Source organism: Engraulis encrasicolus, chromosome 10 (assembly GCF_034702125.1).
Source record: "Engraulis encrasicolus isolate BLACKSEA-1 chromosome 10, IST_EnEncr_1.0, whole genome shotgun sequence".
Taxonomy (NCBI): Eukaryota; Metazoa; Chordata; class Actinopteri; order Clupeiformes; family Engraulidae; genus Engraulis; species Engraulis encrasicolus.
The window spans coordinates 38,130,532-38,141,812 of record NC_085866.1 but is presented as its reverse complement, the minus strand read 5'-3'; the positions used below and the strand labels follow the sequence as shown (position 1 = coordinate 38,141,812).

Sequence of the window (11,281 nt, the reverse complement as noted above, 5' to 3'; positions counted from 1 at the left end):
TAAATGACTGTACAGTATCTGAGACAGTGGCAGAGAGATAGGAACATTGATGTGTCATCCACATTGCTCCAAGCCATGTTTTAAGTACCAGTGCCTCTTTCTACTAGATAAACTATTCTGTGGTATGAAAAGGACGTAAGATGGCTGAGTAGGGCAACTTAGGGCATGTACAGTAAACTGCAAACACCATACCACTGCAATGTGACGTTAATCACACAAGTGTTATCTCTAACTAAACATTACAACAGCCAAATATGATCCATTGTCACTGCTCAGAAAAAAGAAGTGGTGTCTCCCTAACTGCTCCAACATGTATGACCTTATCTGTCTTGTTTGAACCTGATATTTAGGATATACAGTATTACATTACATTACATTACATTACATTTAGGGGTGGGCATAGATTAATTTTTTTAATCTAGATTAATCTCACTGTAATTATGAAATTAATCTAGATTAATCTAGATTAATCTATATCAAAATGGCTCATTCAGAAATGGCGCGCTAGCTAAATAATGCCGAAAAAACCCTTGAAGTTTCTTAAGACAGATGGCGCATTAGAACAGAGCTCATCTTTTTTTCCAAAATGCATCTCATCTTCAAAAAATGGTCATGTTGATACTTGGTGATGAAAAAAACGCACTGCAATATGTGCAAAGTGTGTCCAATAGGAAGCATTTACAGTTATAAGATAGGCTACTGAAATTTGAAAATGAACAGCGCTATAAGTAGAGGCAAATTCAGATAAATCTATCAAACATTTAGGCTGTTAAACAAAATGACCTCAAAGAGAGAGAGAGAGAGAGAGAGAGAATCTGCCACTGACTGTTAAAAAGAGCAGCGGCTCCTTTAAGAGAGGGAGGAGCTCTGCGCACAGTAAGCTCAGCAGCCCTCAGCAGAGGCAGGCTACTGGATATGTAGAACCAACAGCACTGGCCCACGGCAATTTGGCCTAAACCTGACAGTTGTTCTCAGAGTTAGAATGCCAGAGGAGTGACAACTCAAAATGAATTCGGTTAGCGAAAAAATATACATCAAGCGTGACAAGCGCGAGATTTACCGTCTGACATGAGAATATCTCACTGAGTCGCAAATGCGCGAATGCAACACAAACATTCAGCGAGAGTAGATATTGGCAGTTTCAGTTTGACAATCTTCAAAATGCATATCGCACGGAATATTTTGCAATTGGCACAGGCAAGATTTCTGGAAGTTGTTTATGTGTTCCATGCAATGCGAGAGGAAATGTAGGCTATGTCGGGCTGGTAGGCTACTCACACACAATAATGTCTCTATGCTTCACCTCAAACAATAACATCTCTTTAGTCTACCACTTATGAAAAAGCACTCAAACAACACCTACCACGGCAGAGGGATTAATGTTTTCAGCATGCAAACACTGATCATATTTAGTAGCCTTGGTCTGCTGAAGCAACAGGTGGAGAGAAAGCGACTGGAGCGCCGTCTGAAAGCGTCTGTCAATGGAACGCTATGGTGATGTGTATACCAAAACCCATATTTTGAGAATAGATTAACGTGCGATATTTTCTTTATCGCGCGACAAGAGTCTCACATTATCGCAGCACGTTAACGCCGATAACGGCCCACCACTAATTACATTACATCGCATTTGGCAGACGCTTTATAACCAAAGCGACTTTCAAAAGAGGACATAATCAAGCCAACATCACAAGCAAATACAAAGTGTACAGGAGATATACAGAACAACAAGTGCAGTTGCAAAGAGGGGTTAGTTGTTTTTTTATATATAAAGAGTAAATAACGAGTACACACACACACACACACACAAACTAAACTAAGAATTACCTGCAATAAAGGGTCTCAAGTGAGTTAGCTTTGTATAATTGCTGTGTTTTTATCCTGAGATACACGAAGTGACAATAAGGTGACAGAACAGTATAACTGACTGATCACACACAGTACATAGCACTGCAGGGTTCTTCGCAGCACGTTATGGACTATAATGGTTAAGGCGGCCATCTTAACAACAAACCCCTACCACCTTGACTAATGGTGCATTCCCCAAGGGTGGGAAATGGGATGTTTCTGACCTCCTACTGACTGAAATGCATTAGAACGCCTGTTTAAGCAGAATTTTCAAGTCGCGAACTGGGGTAAATTTGAAGCAAACCGACTTCGTCCCATTGAAAATCGGGATCGTCATCACAGCAATGGCAGCGCACAGTGAATAGTTTATGTTACACATTACTCAGCAATCATCATTCTGTGGACTGCCCATTAACTTTTCTAAGGTGTAGTTATATTGGCATTGCTTTTTTCAAAGATGATATGCGGCTATGAAAAAACGCATGGTGTTGTTTACACGTCTTTGTTTACATTGCTGACATCTTTGAGAAGTGGATAAGTATTTTTGTCCCTCCATGTTTGTAGTTTGGTGGAACGCTTTCAAGTGGGAGGTAGCTGACTCCTGGTTGCATTTGGGAAGCTCCTACCGCTCCAGGAATGCAGCATAACAGTGCATTTCAGACCCAGCCCAAACTAGTGGGAGATACTCTAGGGCTTCTTCTCACTCCCACTACGAAAAGTGCACTGGAATGCTGTCAAAGTGGGACCTCCTAATAGCGAACTGGGGGGAACTCGCACTTCTCCCACCTCAAAATAATGAATTCAGAGGATAATGGTGGTGGCCATGGAGCTACTATATATAGCGTCAATAAATAATCTTAACACTATTTCTCTATGTCTTTGGCTGTTTCAGCCACAGCCACTTTAACTCAACATCTTCTTCATGTTGTGGTGTGGCACTGTGTCAAAATGTCATTATTTTGGCTATTTTGTCTGGTTAATTCAACACTCTGAGAGTCAAATTGAAAACTCAGTGTTGGTGGTACTCTTTAAGTGCTGAAAACCCTGCGAAATCTACTGGGCAGACTGATAAAATAAAAATAAAGCTCTATGCAAAATGAAACAGAAGTCACTGAAGCTGAAACATAAAATGTTTATTTAAAAATGTTAATTTATTCTATTTGTATTTTTTCTTACTTAGCTACAGTACCCCAAGGCCATTGCTTGATATTTAGTATTGTTATATTATTGTATCTTATTTAAATGCTTCTGCATTGTGAATTGATCACAATCGTAATCCTCCTCTCCCATATGCACTGAATACATACAGCAAGAAATGACAACAAAGCTCACTTTGATTTGACTTTGGTGTTACAGCGAGATGGATATTATTTGCAGCAGCCATGTTTGTGTTGCTATAATGAGTTTGGATTTGCCTACAGGCCAAACGCTTGATATGTCTCTACCAACACTGTTTGGCAGTCAGCTCCTGGATCTGTTTGCACTTCTCTGTCAGCCGATACAGGCGACTCTATTTCCTCTCTGTGCATCAAATGTGGACACCAGGAGACAAAACAGAAACAAAACCAGTTGGACTTGGCCCTACCATGGCGTTAAGGGCCCTTTGCCGGCCCTTCCCCATCTCTCTCTCCCAACTCGCTTCCTGTCTCTCCTCCACAATCCTTTCTCATAAATACCAATAAAGGCTTGAAAAGCCCCAGAAAATACTTTTTAAAAACAGTTGAACTGCCTGAGCAGGGTGAACTCTTTTGACCAGGACTAATGAGAATCTTTACAGACAGTGTGGCTCCATGTCAGCAGTCTTGCCCATCATTATGTCTGATATTGTGTTTTAGCTAACAGGAACTCCCAGTGATGGACCTCAAACCTGAAAGCTTAGAGGAGTTTTTCTCTGACTATCTAATGGATAGGGTCCGTAAACTGCATTATCGCATGCATTAGTCGATGCCGCAATGATTTGATACTGGTGGGCGGCTCGTATGGCCTATGGTCTGTCCTTAACTCACCCTTCTGATTTAGCATTTTATGAAGTCAGGCTGGCTGGTGTTGCTTCTCTTGAGCAACTCCTCTGGAATGAGAACATCTACATAAACACAGCAGCTCAGAAAAAAATGTCTTCTAACTAACGTAGTGAAATGCAGTTGGTAACTTTCAAGCAGATTGTCACAGGCTTATTTGCCCAGATGATTTACAGTCACTTCCCCTGATAAAAGTTCTGTGCCATGAGATTGAGAGGGGTGCCCACAACATCTGTCAACAACCGTTTGGTAAAATAGCTCAAATGACTCTGTGTATCTTCTCAATCCAGGAAATGATAGAAAAAAGGAATAGAGGTCAGAAGCAACTAGACATTTTAAAGATTGATGGCATTCACGTTTCATCTCAAACGTCTTCTTCAGTTCTGGACTATGGTTAGGGACCTGACTATATCATCAACTTCAAACTGCTCTTGTTTTGCCACCTGCCGCTCAATTCTACATTGATTAAATTACAGACATCCCGCCAGGATTGCCACCGAGCTCAAAAGTGCCGCTCTGAATGTACTGCAGGGCATAGTGACTGCAACACGTCCTTTCCAAAGTGGACAGGAAAACAATACCTTAAACAGAGACAAATTATAAAGCAGTTGACAGCGAAAGGATGAGAAGAAGAAAATGAGAAAGCAAAAACAGCTCCATAGGCCTACTGAGACTAGCATCTTTATCTTCCGGGAAAATGGCCAATTTTAGATCCTTTTCATCCTCTGTGTGTGATAAAATGATCATGAGAAAAGGGAAAAGTGTGTTTTTTGGAAGATAAAAAGATGCAGACAGAGAGGGAGACTGTACTTGCGTGAGAGAAGCACAGTGTGTGTGTGTGTGTGTGTGTGTGTGTGTGTGTGTGTGTGTGTGTGTGTGTGTGTGTGTGTGTGTGTGTGTGTGTGTGTGTGTGTGTGTGTGCGCGCACCTGTGTGAGAGTTTGTGTTTTCCAGTCCTGAGAGACAAATTCTGTGTGTGTGTGCGTGCGTGCGTGCGTGCGTGCGTGCGTGCGTGCGTGCGTGTGTGTGTATGTGTGCGCGCGCGCACGTATACAAGTGAGAAGAAGTGGGAATGGGTACGATGCTACAGAAGGAAGACTGAGAGGAAAGAGAGAGGAGGGAGTAGTAACGCTGCTTTAGGCTCCTAATCTCCTTCTCGCCATCTCTCTCTCTCTCTCTCTCTCTCTCTCTCTCTCTCTCTCTCTCTCTCTCTCTCTCTCTCTCTCTCTCTCTCTCTCTCTCTATCCCCCCCTCCTCCTGATAAATGACCTTTCATCTCCCTGCATCCTCTTTTGTCAGAGTAGGGCCGAGACCAGCTGGGTGTTACCCTATCCGAGACACACAATTAAGGGGGGAACAAGCTCCAGATTTATTTTTTAATGGCGCTCCAGAGATGCTTCACATCCATCCTGCTATGAAATGACATCACGTGCAGGCGCTGCCATCTCTCATGGGTCTTACTGAAATGACAGTTCAAGCTGTGTAGTATGAAGTCACCATACAAGCTGTGTGAAGGGGGTTTTCTCACACAACATAGTGGTCTGCCTCATAATGCCCACCGTTCCATCACTGGAGTGCCTGATTTCTTGAAAAACTTTGCCACTTAGTACTTCACTACTACAACATTACACCAAGTCTTTGTTGATACATTATGGCTTGATCATTGTCATTCTGATGACAACAAACAACAACACTTATAGCAGGTGTCAACACATTGAAGGAGATATTGTGGGTTTTTTGTTTTTTTTACGCAGCACTCTACTCTACATACAGGAGTGTGCTAAATTGGTTTTGGGTATGTAAATGGGATGCAAAGTTGCAAATCCTAGAGTGCATGCCAGAGGGAGCCCAGTAACTGTGTGCTCGACAGAAAACATTTGTCCCTTTTCCCCAAGGAGAGCCATTGGGCCTGCAGACTTTTTTTCCATCTATTTTTTTCTTCTCCTGCTACAGCAAGATGTCCCCTCTACACACAATAAGGAAAATGTATTTTTTTGTCACTGCAACAAAAAGGCACCAGTTGTTTCGGATCAACAAGACCTTACTTGTAGTGTGTCTAAAAGTACCTACTTCCTTTGTTCCAGATTTTACAGCATTCTACATGTTGCTGGGGGGTCTGAAACAAGGATGTGCACGCCTTTCTGATTCAGGAATGAGAATCCTCTGACAGAGCAGTGTTGAACACAGTGTTCCCCAAGACGTTAAGTAAAGAGGCAGCCATAGCCTTTGGGACTGGTTAAAAGACACTCTTGTCAGGTCTGATGAGTACAAATTGTTCAAAGAAAAGCACCCTGCCTTTGTTTAAAGATTTCTTTTTTTTACCCCCTCAAGATTTACATATTCCTCCAATTCCTCTCCAACAAAGCATAGTCCTGTGGGCCGACTGTGCAAGTGAGGGAGATGTGAAAGCCCAGAGGCTTCCTCTCTAGTGTGCACACACAGCCACACTAACAGCCTCTCAAGCAGAGCTGAGCCTGGAAAACAGATGTGCGGTAGTACCGTACATGGCAACTGTGGAACTACATAGTAACTGTGGATAGAGGGGAGATACACAGACTGGTTGGTTTGCTTGATTGATATGCTTCACCCACCCACCACTGTCTGGCTGACTCAAATTATAATATAGCATTATATAACACAATACCAGACACAACCAGACTGACTGTATTATACAGGGCAGAATTCTCCTTTAAATAAGGTTATTTTAATGGGTTTTTGGGTTTAAAAAAAAAAAAAAAAAAAAACATTGACCATGTCTAGAGGGATCACATACTTTCAAGCAGCACTGTATTGCTGCAATATAATACATCCTGTCTGGTTCTATTGTGGTATAATGCCACTTAGTAATAATTTACATCAGTGTGTGTTTATTTCAGGCAGTAAAACACCAAAGGATGACTCGCAAACTTCCTCTGTAGCTGTATGGAAAACAACATTGATTATTTATGGATACAAGTGACAAAATGTGGACGCCCCCACATGGATTTAGACGTATCTGTGATGTCTTAGTCAATAGCAACTCAAGCACATTGTTCTCCATAAAACTTATTTCCCCTGTGCTCTATTCTCTGCCAACCCCAGCGTTGCAGCACTAAGCAAGGGTTTCTCTTACTTACCAGAGTGAGAGCAACATGTTGCCAATGGCAATGCCCATGACTTGAAAGCGGACCAGGCCATACCAGATTCACTAGGTCTACTCCACCAGCAAATTATTGCTCAATACAGTAATCAACCTTAAAATGATTGCTGCATTTGTAGCAGTTTTGTCATGAAATGGGATAAAGTATTTCACATACATACTGTTGGATAGGCTACTCTATGCGTTCCCACTTTGAATTTTCGAAAAGATAGATGTGGGCAGGGCTCTAAATTAACACTAGCCAACCGGCCAAATGCTGGTGACATTTCAGTTTGGCTGGTAGAAAAGACCAACTTACTAGCCACCTTGACACATTATTGGGTGTGTGTTTGGCTGATGAGACTAACATCCACTAGCCATTTTGGCTGGTGATGAAAAAAAGTTAAATTAGAGCCCTGGATGTGGGTATAAAGTGAGTAAGACAGACAGATGGTCTGGAACCTGAAGTTTTAGGGGCTGCCTTGACAACACCTTACGAATGTACAATGGGTAGAGGTTCAGTTGACATGGCAGTGAAATTCCATATTCCATTGTTCCAGGTGCTATTCAAATGGGCTACAAAACGGTAGAGTGTATACGGCTGGGGTTCACAAGCGGTTAACAGCTGACTCGGAGGCACAGAACTATGTTAGTGCAGAATGGTGTTAGAGGGAATCTGGCAGTTCCACTCATACATTAAATATTTCAACAGTAAGGTACGCTGTGTTGACGAGTTGACTTTCTTCGTTTGAACGGTGACGGGAGTGGAAAATAAAGCCATTAGGCTACTTCTGTTGGTGTTTCTCACTCGAGCTTCACTGTGTTCAATTGTTGATGGCTGGTTCGAGTGCTGTGTCTGAATTTACCTTCAGGGCCAAAATAATGTCAAACCACATATGACGTTTGAGAAACACACTGAACAATCAGATCCCCTTTGTCTGGCAGTAATCTTTGTCTGACCTTGTGTGTAGTAGGCTAACCATGGACAGCGTGCCATCAAACATATGACCTGAAAGTGTTGTACCCCGAGAAGAGGCTGTGTCGAACTATACAGAGAGCATACGAATTCAAAGCATCTCCAGCCTACCTTCCCAGAACGTCGGTCTCTTCGATATTCAAATCCCACCCGAATGCCAGTACCTCCTCCACGTCTGTTCTTTCGGTGTTCAAAACTGTGGTATGAAATCCTTACATTCCGAACTATGAGGTGATAGCTATACAAGGAAACGAGAAGTCCGCATGGTGCATATGCCACGAAATATTAAGAAAACGCTACACTCGGAAAGCTTAGAGTGGCGCCAAAATAATCACTTGTCGAGCGTCTCTTATTTAAAAATGTAGTACAAATCCGATGCAAATGGTGCGCTAAGCTCACAAGAGCATTTCTGTGTAAGAGCGTGTTTGCCTAGCGCGCGTTAAAATCCTCTGTCTGACATTATACAGTTATCGCGCAACGAAGCCGAATGAATGAATGAGAACAGTCTCTTCGTCAAACCACGTTTTCCACGTCGGTCATAGGGTGGAGTGTCATTGCATTTGATCACTTCACTTGTAAACACAGTTTCCCCAACACAGTCCTGATAAACAGCAGTTCTCCTTTAGGACATAAACAGTGTTCCATACAGTGTTGTATAATATTCCGCGAAGTTGGCGGGAGACGTTGGAAAATTGTGGAATTTAAAGGCAAATGTCCTCGACAAACTGCCGCGGTAATGTTCTATCCACACACGCATAAAATAAAGGAGAACGTGAGCTACGCGACCACATCATGTCCCCTTTGAGCGCACAATAGACCACACCACCAGAGTGACTGGAATAGCGCGAAGCAGCCTCCACTATTGCGCACGGCGTGGTGATTGGCTGGAGACGTGTCAGCTAGTGCTACCAACCAACACTGACGACTGGAGAAGGAGGAGATGGGTCGGGCACCGCACAGCACAGCTCCGTCAGAGACGTGGGCCAAGCCACATACAGAGACCCCGCATGCCCGGAGAGAGACTCCCTCCTCACGAACGCCAGGGCTACGATGAGCGATGACTGAGAGCGCGTGTGAGCGCGCCGTAAGGAGAGAGGGCGGAGGTGGAGGGCATCGCTGGATCCTTATCACTCCCAGCCCCAACTGTGTGTTTCTCCAGTGAATGTTGTGCTACAGCCTTTCACATGTCCTCCCTCGTTGACTCCTTGCTGTGCGCTTACGTAACATGCAAAGGAAGGACTTCTCCCTTGATTTGTTTAATGCATGAATAAGTTTCTCCCCCGAGGCAGTTCTTGCTCCCAGTGAGGAAAGGCGCAGTTGCAAATTGGAAATAGAATGGGGATGCAGCAGAGCAGACACGTGGTTATATGCAATTAATGAAAGTCAGCTGTCACACACATCAAGTCTAACTGTATTATCGCAAAGAAAATATGAATTACAAATGCACTTTAATGAGGATGGTTGCATCATACGTGTACATTCAGAAGGGGTATTTACATTCACATCTTTATTGACCAATGCGCCCACAAGACCTCTCCGTTGAGCACGCATGGCACTCCATTCACGATGGCACCTCTTTGAAGATGTATGAGGATATAGGGCACTAACCCCCGGGAGTTGTAGGCTACTCACCTCGCGCGTAAAGCAAAAAAGGACTATAGAAAAGGCATACCCAAATGTCTCGCATTTGAGAAGCTGCGCATATGTTATAATCAAGTTGCACATTTTGTGCTTTACATTTTATTCACTCTTTATCAATTGTGGGTAGTGAACGTAGCCCATACACAGAGGCAACCCATCATTGAGACACATTACATCAATTAGGCTACATTCAATTGCTGTTTATAATGTTTGGGTATACTGCACATGCACAACGCATGTGATAGTAAAAGCATACAGGTGCATAGGCCAACGACTAAGAAATAAAATATCACCCATGAATACATTAACCATAGTTGTAAAGCGCAGGCCTGCATATGAATGAATATGGTTTGCATATTTTGTATGAATGCACATGCTGAGTTACACTATTGCATGTGCCGAGCGCATGCGACATTATTAGCAATACGTTCCCTGGGTACTGGGCTGCATGCATATGCATTACGTAAGCCCAGCCTGCGCCCCGTGCATGTGATGTACAAGCCATTCACATGGAAACCAAACAGCACTGTTTGAATGGATCTCTCTCTCTCTCTCGGCATCATTCACAGAAAGGCGAATCAAATCTTCGGATCAAGTGAATGGCGCTCTTCCGTCTGAAAGTTCACAAAGTGGAAAGTGCAGGTATCACTGCAGGCAATTACTGTAAATGGTGATAAGTAAACATGTCATTTACACGTTGTCTTGTGTGTGTCATGTTAGGGATATGGGATTATGGCATTACAGTATTTCAGATGATAGTAATAGTGAAAAAGCACACAAGCACATGCAATGGCAGTGTATATGAGACCCAATACATTGTATCCACACCACCAGAATCACAATAGAACCATATCGTCGTTTAATTGTTTGGAGATGTCAACTGAAGGAATGCTCTCAAACCCTTGCCACATTCTGTGAATGTCTTGCCTCCAAAAAAGAAAGGACCCATTTGAAAACACTTAAACTTCAACGCTTTAACCACATGCTGTGGGGTTTTTTATGCTGACACCTTTTTCCTCTCAGGTGTCTCTGTCTCTGACACCTGAAGTCCTCAAAGAAAGCACTCTAATTTAGATTGTGGACACATTAATTAAGATTGATGCACTGCTGGACATTCAATTCCATGAATAGAGCTCACATGGTGGTCAGGTGATATTTGTAATTGCTACTTACCTTTCCCAGATCTGTTCGCCAGTTTATTGCTATGGCATCGTGGCATGAAAGAACATTATTATTAGGTGGCTGTTTGATTAGTGGTTGCCATGGGATGTGAATGAAGCTATCCTTTGGTGGAAAACTAATAATATGGACCAATAGGTAGGAGAGGTGCCTCTTGTATAGTCACCAAGGCAACAGCAAATAAACTGCAGTCCATAAATAGGAAAATAATTATAGAACTTATCTGGTTCTGGTTAAATATGGCAAAGTTTCTTAAGATAACGCCGTCCATGTCTTCAGTTCTTTGTGAGTTTTTTTTTTCAAAAGTTCAAGAAAATGTAGCCTTGAGCTTGAGACCAAATGATATCAACACTATCACTACAGCACCACAATTAGAAAAAAATATTTATCACATGCATTGACCTACATTATTAGTCTTATGAGGGGTTTTTCAACTAGCCATGTCTGCAACCAAAATAAATAAATAAAAGAAATGACAATGCCATTCAGAAAGATAGATTGT

General features: G+C 42.6%; 1 protein-coding gene across 1 annotated transcript in view; it reads right to left on the bottom strand.

Annotated features, from left to right (window-relative positions):
- The window catches only part of LOC134457058 (probable G-protein coupled receptor 153), a 70,051-nt gene extending 61,027 nt beyond the window's left edge, over nucleotides 1-9,024 (bottom strand). The window contains exon 1 of the mRNA XM_063208822.1: nucleotides 8,071-9,024. The gene's annotated coding sequence lies outside the window, so the exon portion shown is untranslated. The remainder of the gene's footprint in view (nucleotides 1-8,070) is intronic.
- Nucleotides 9,025-11,281: the final 2,257 nt, after the last annotated feature.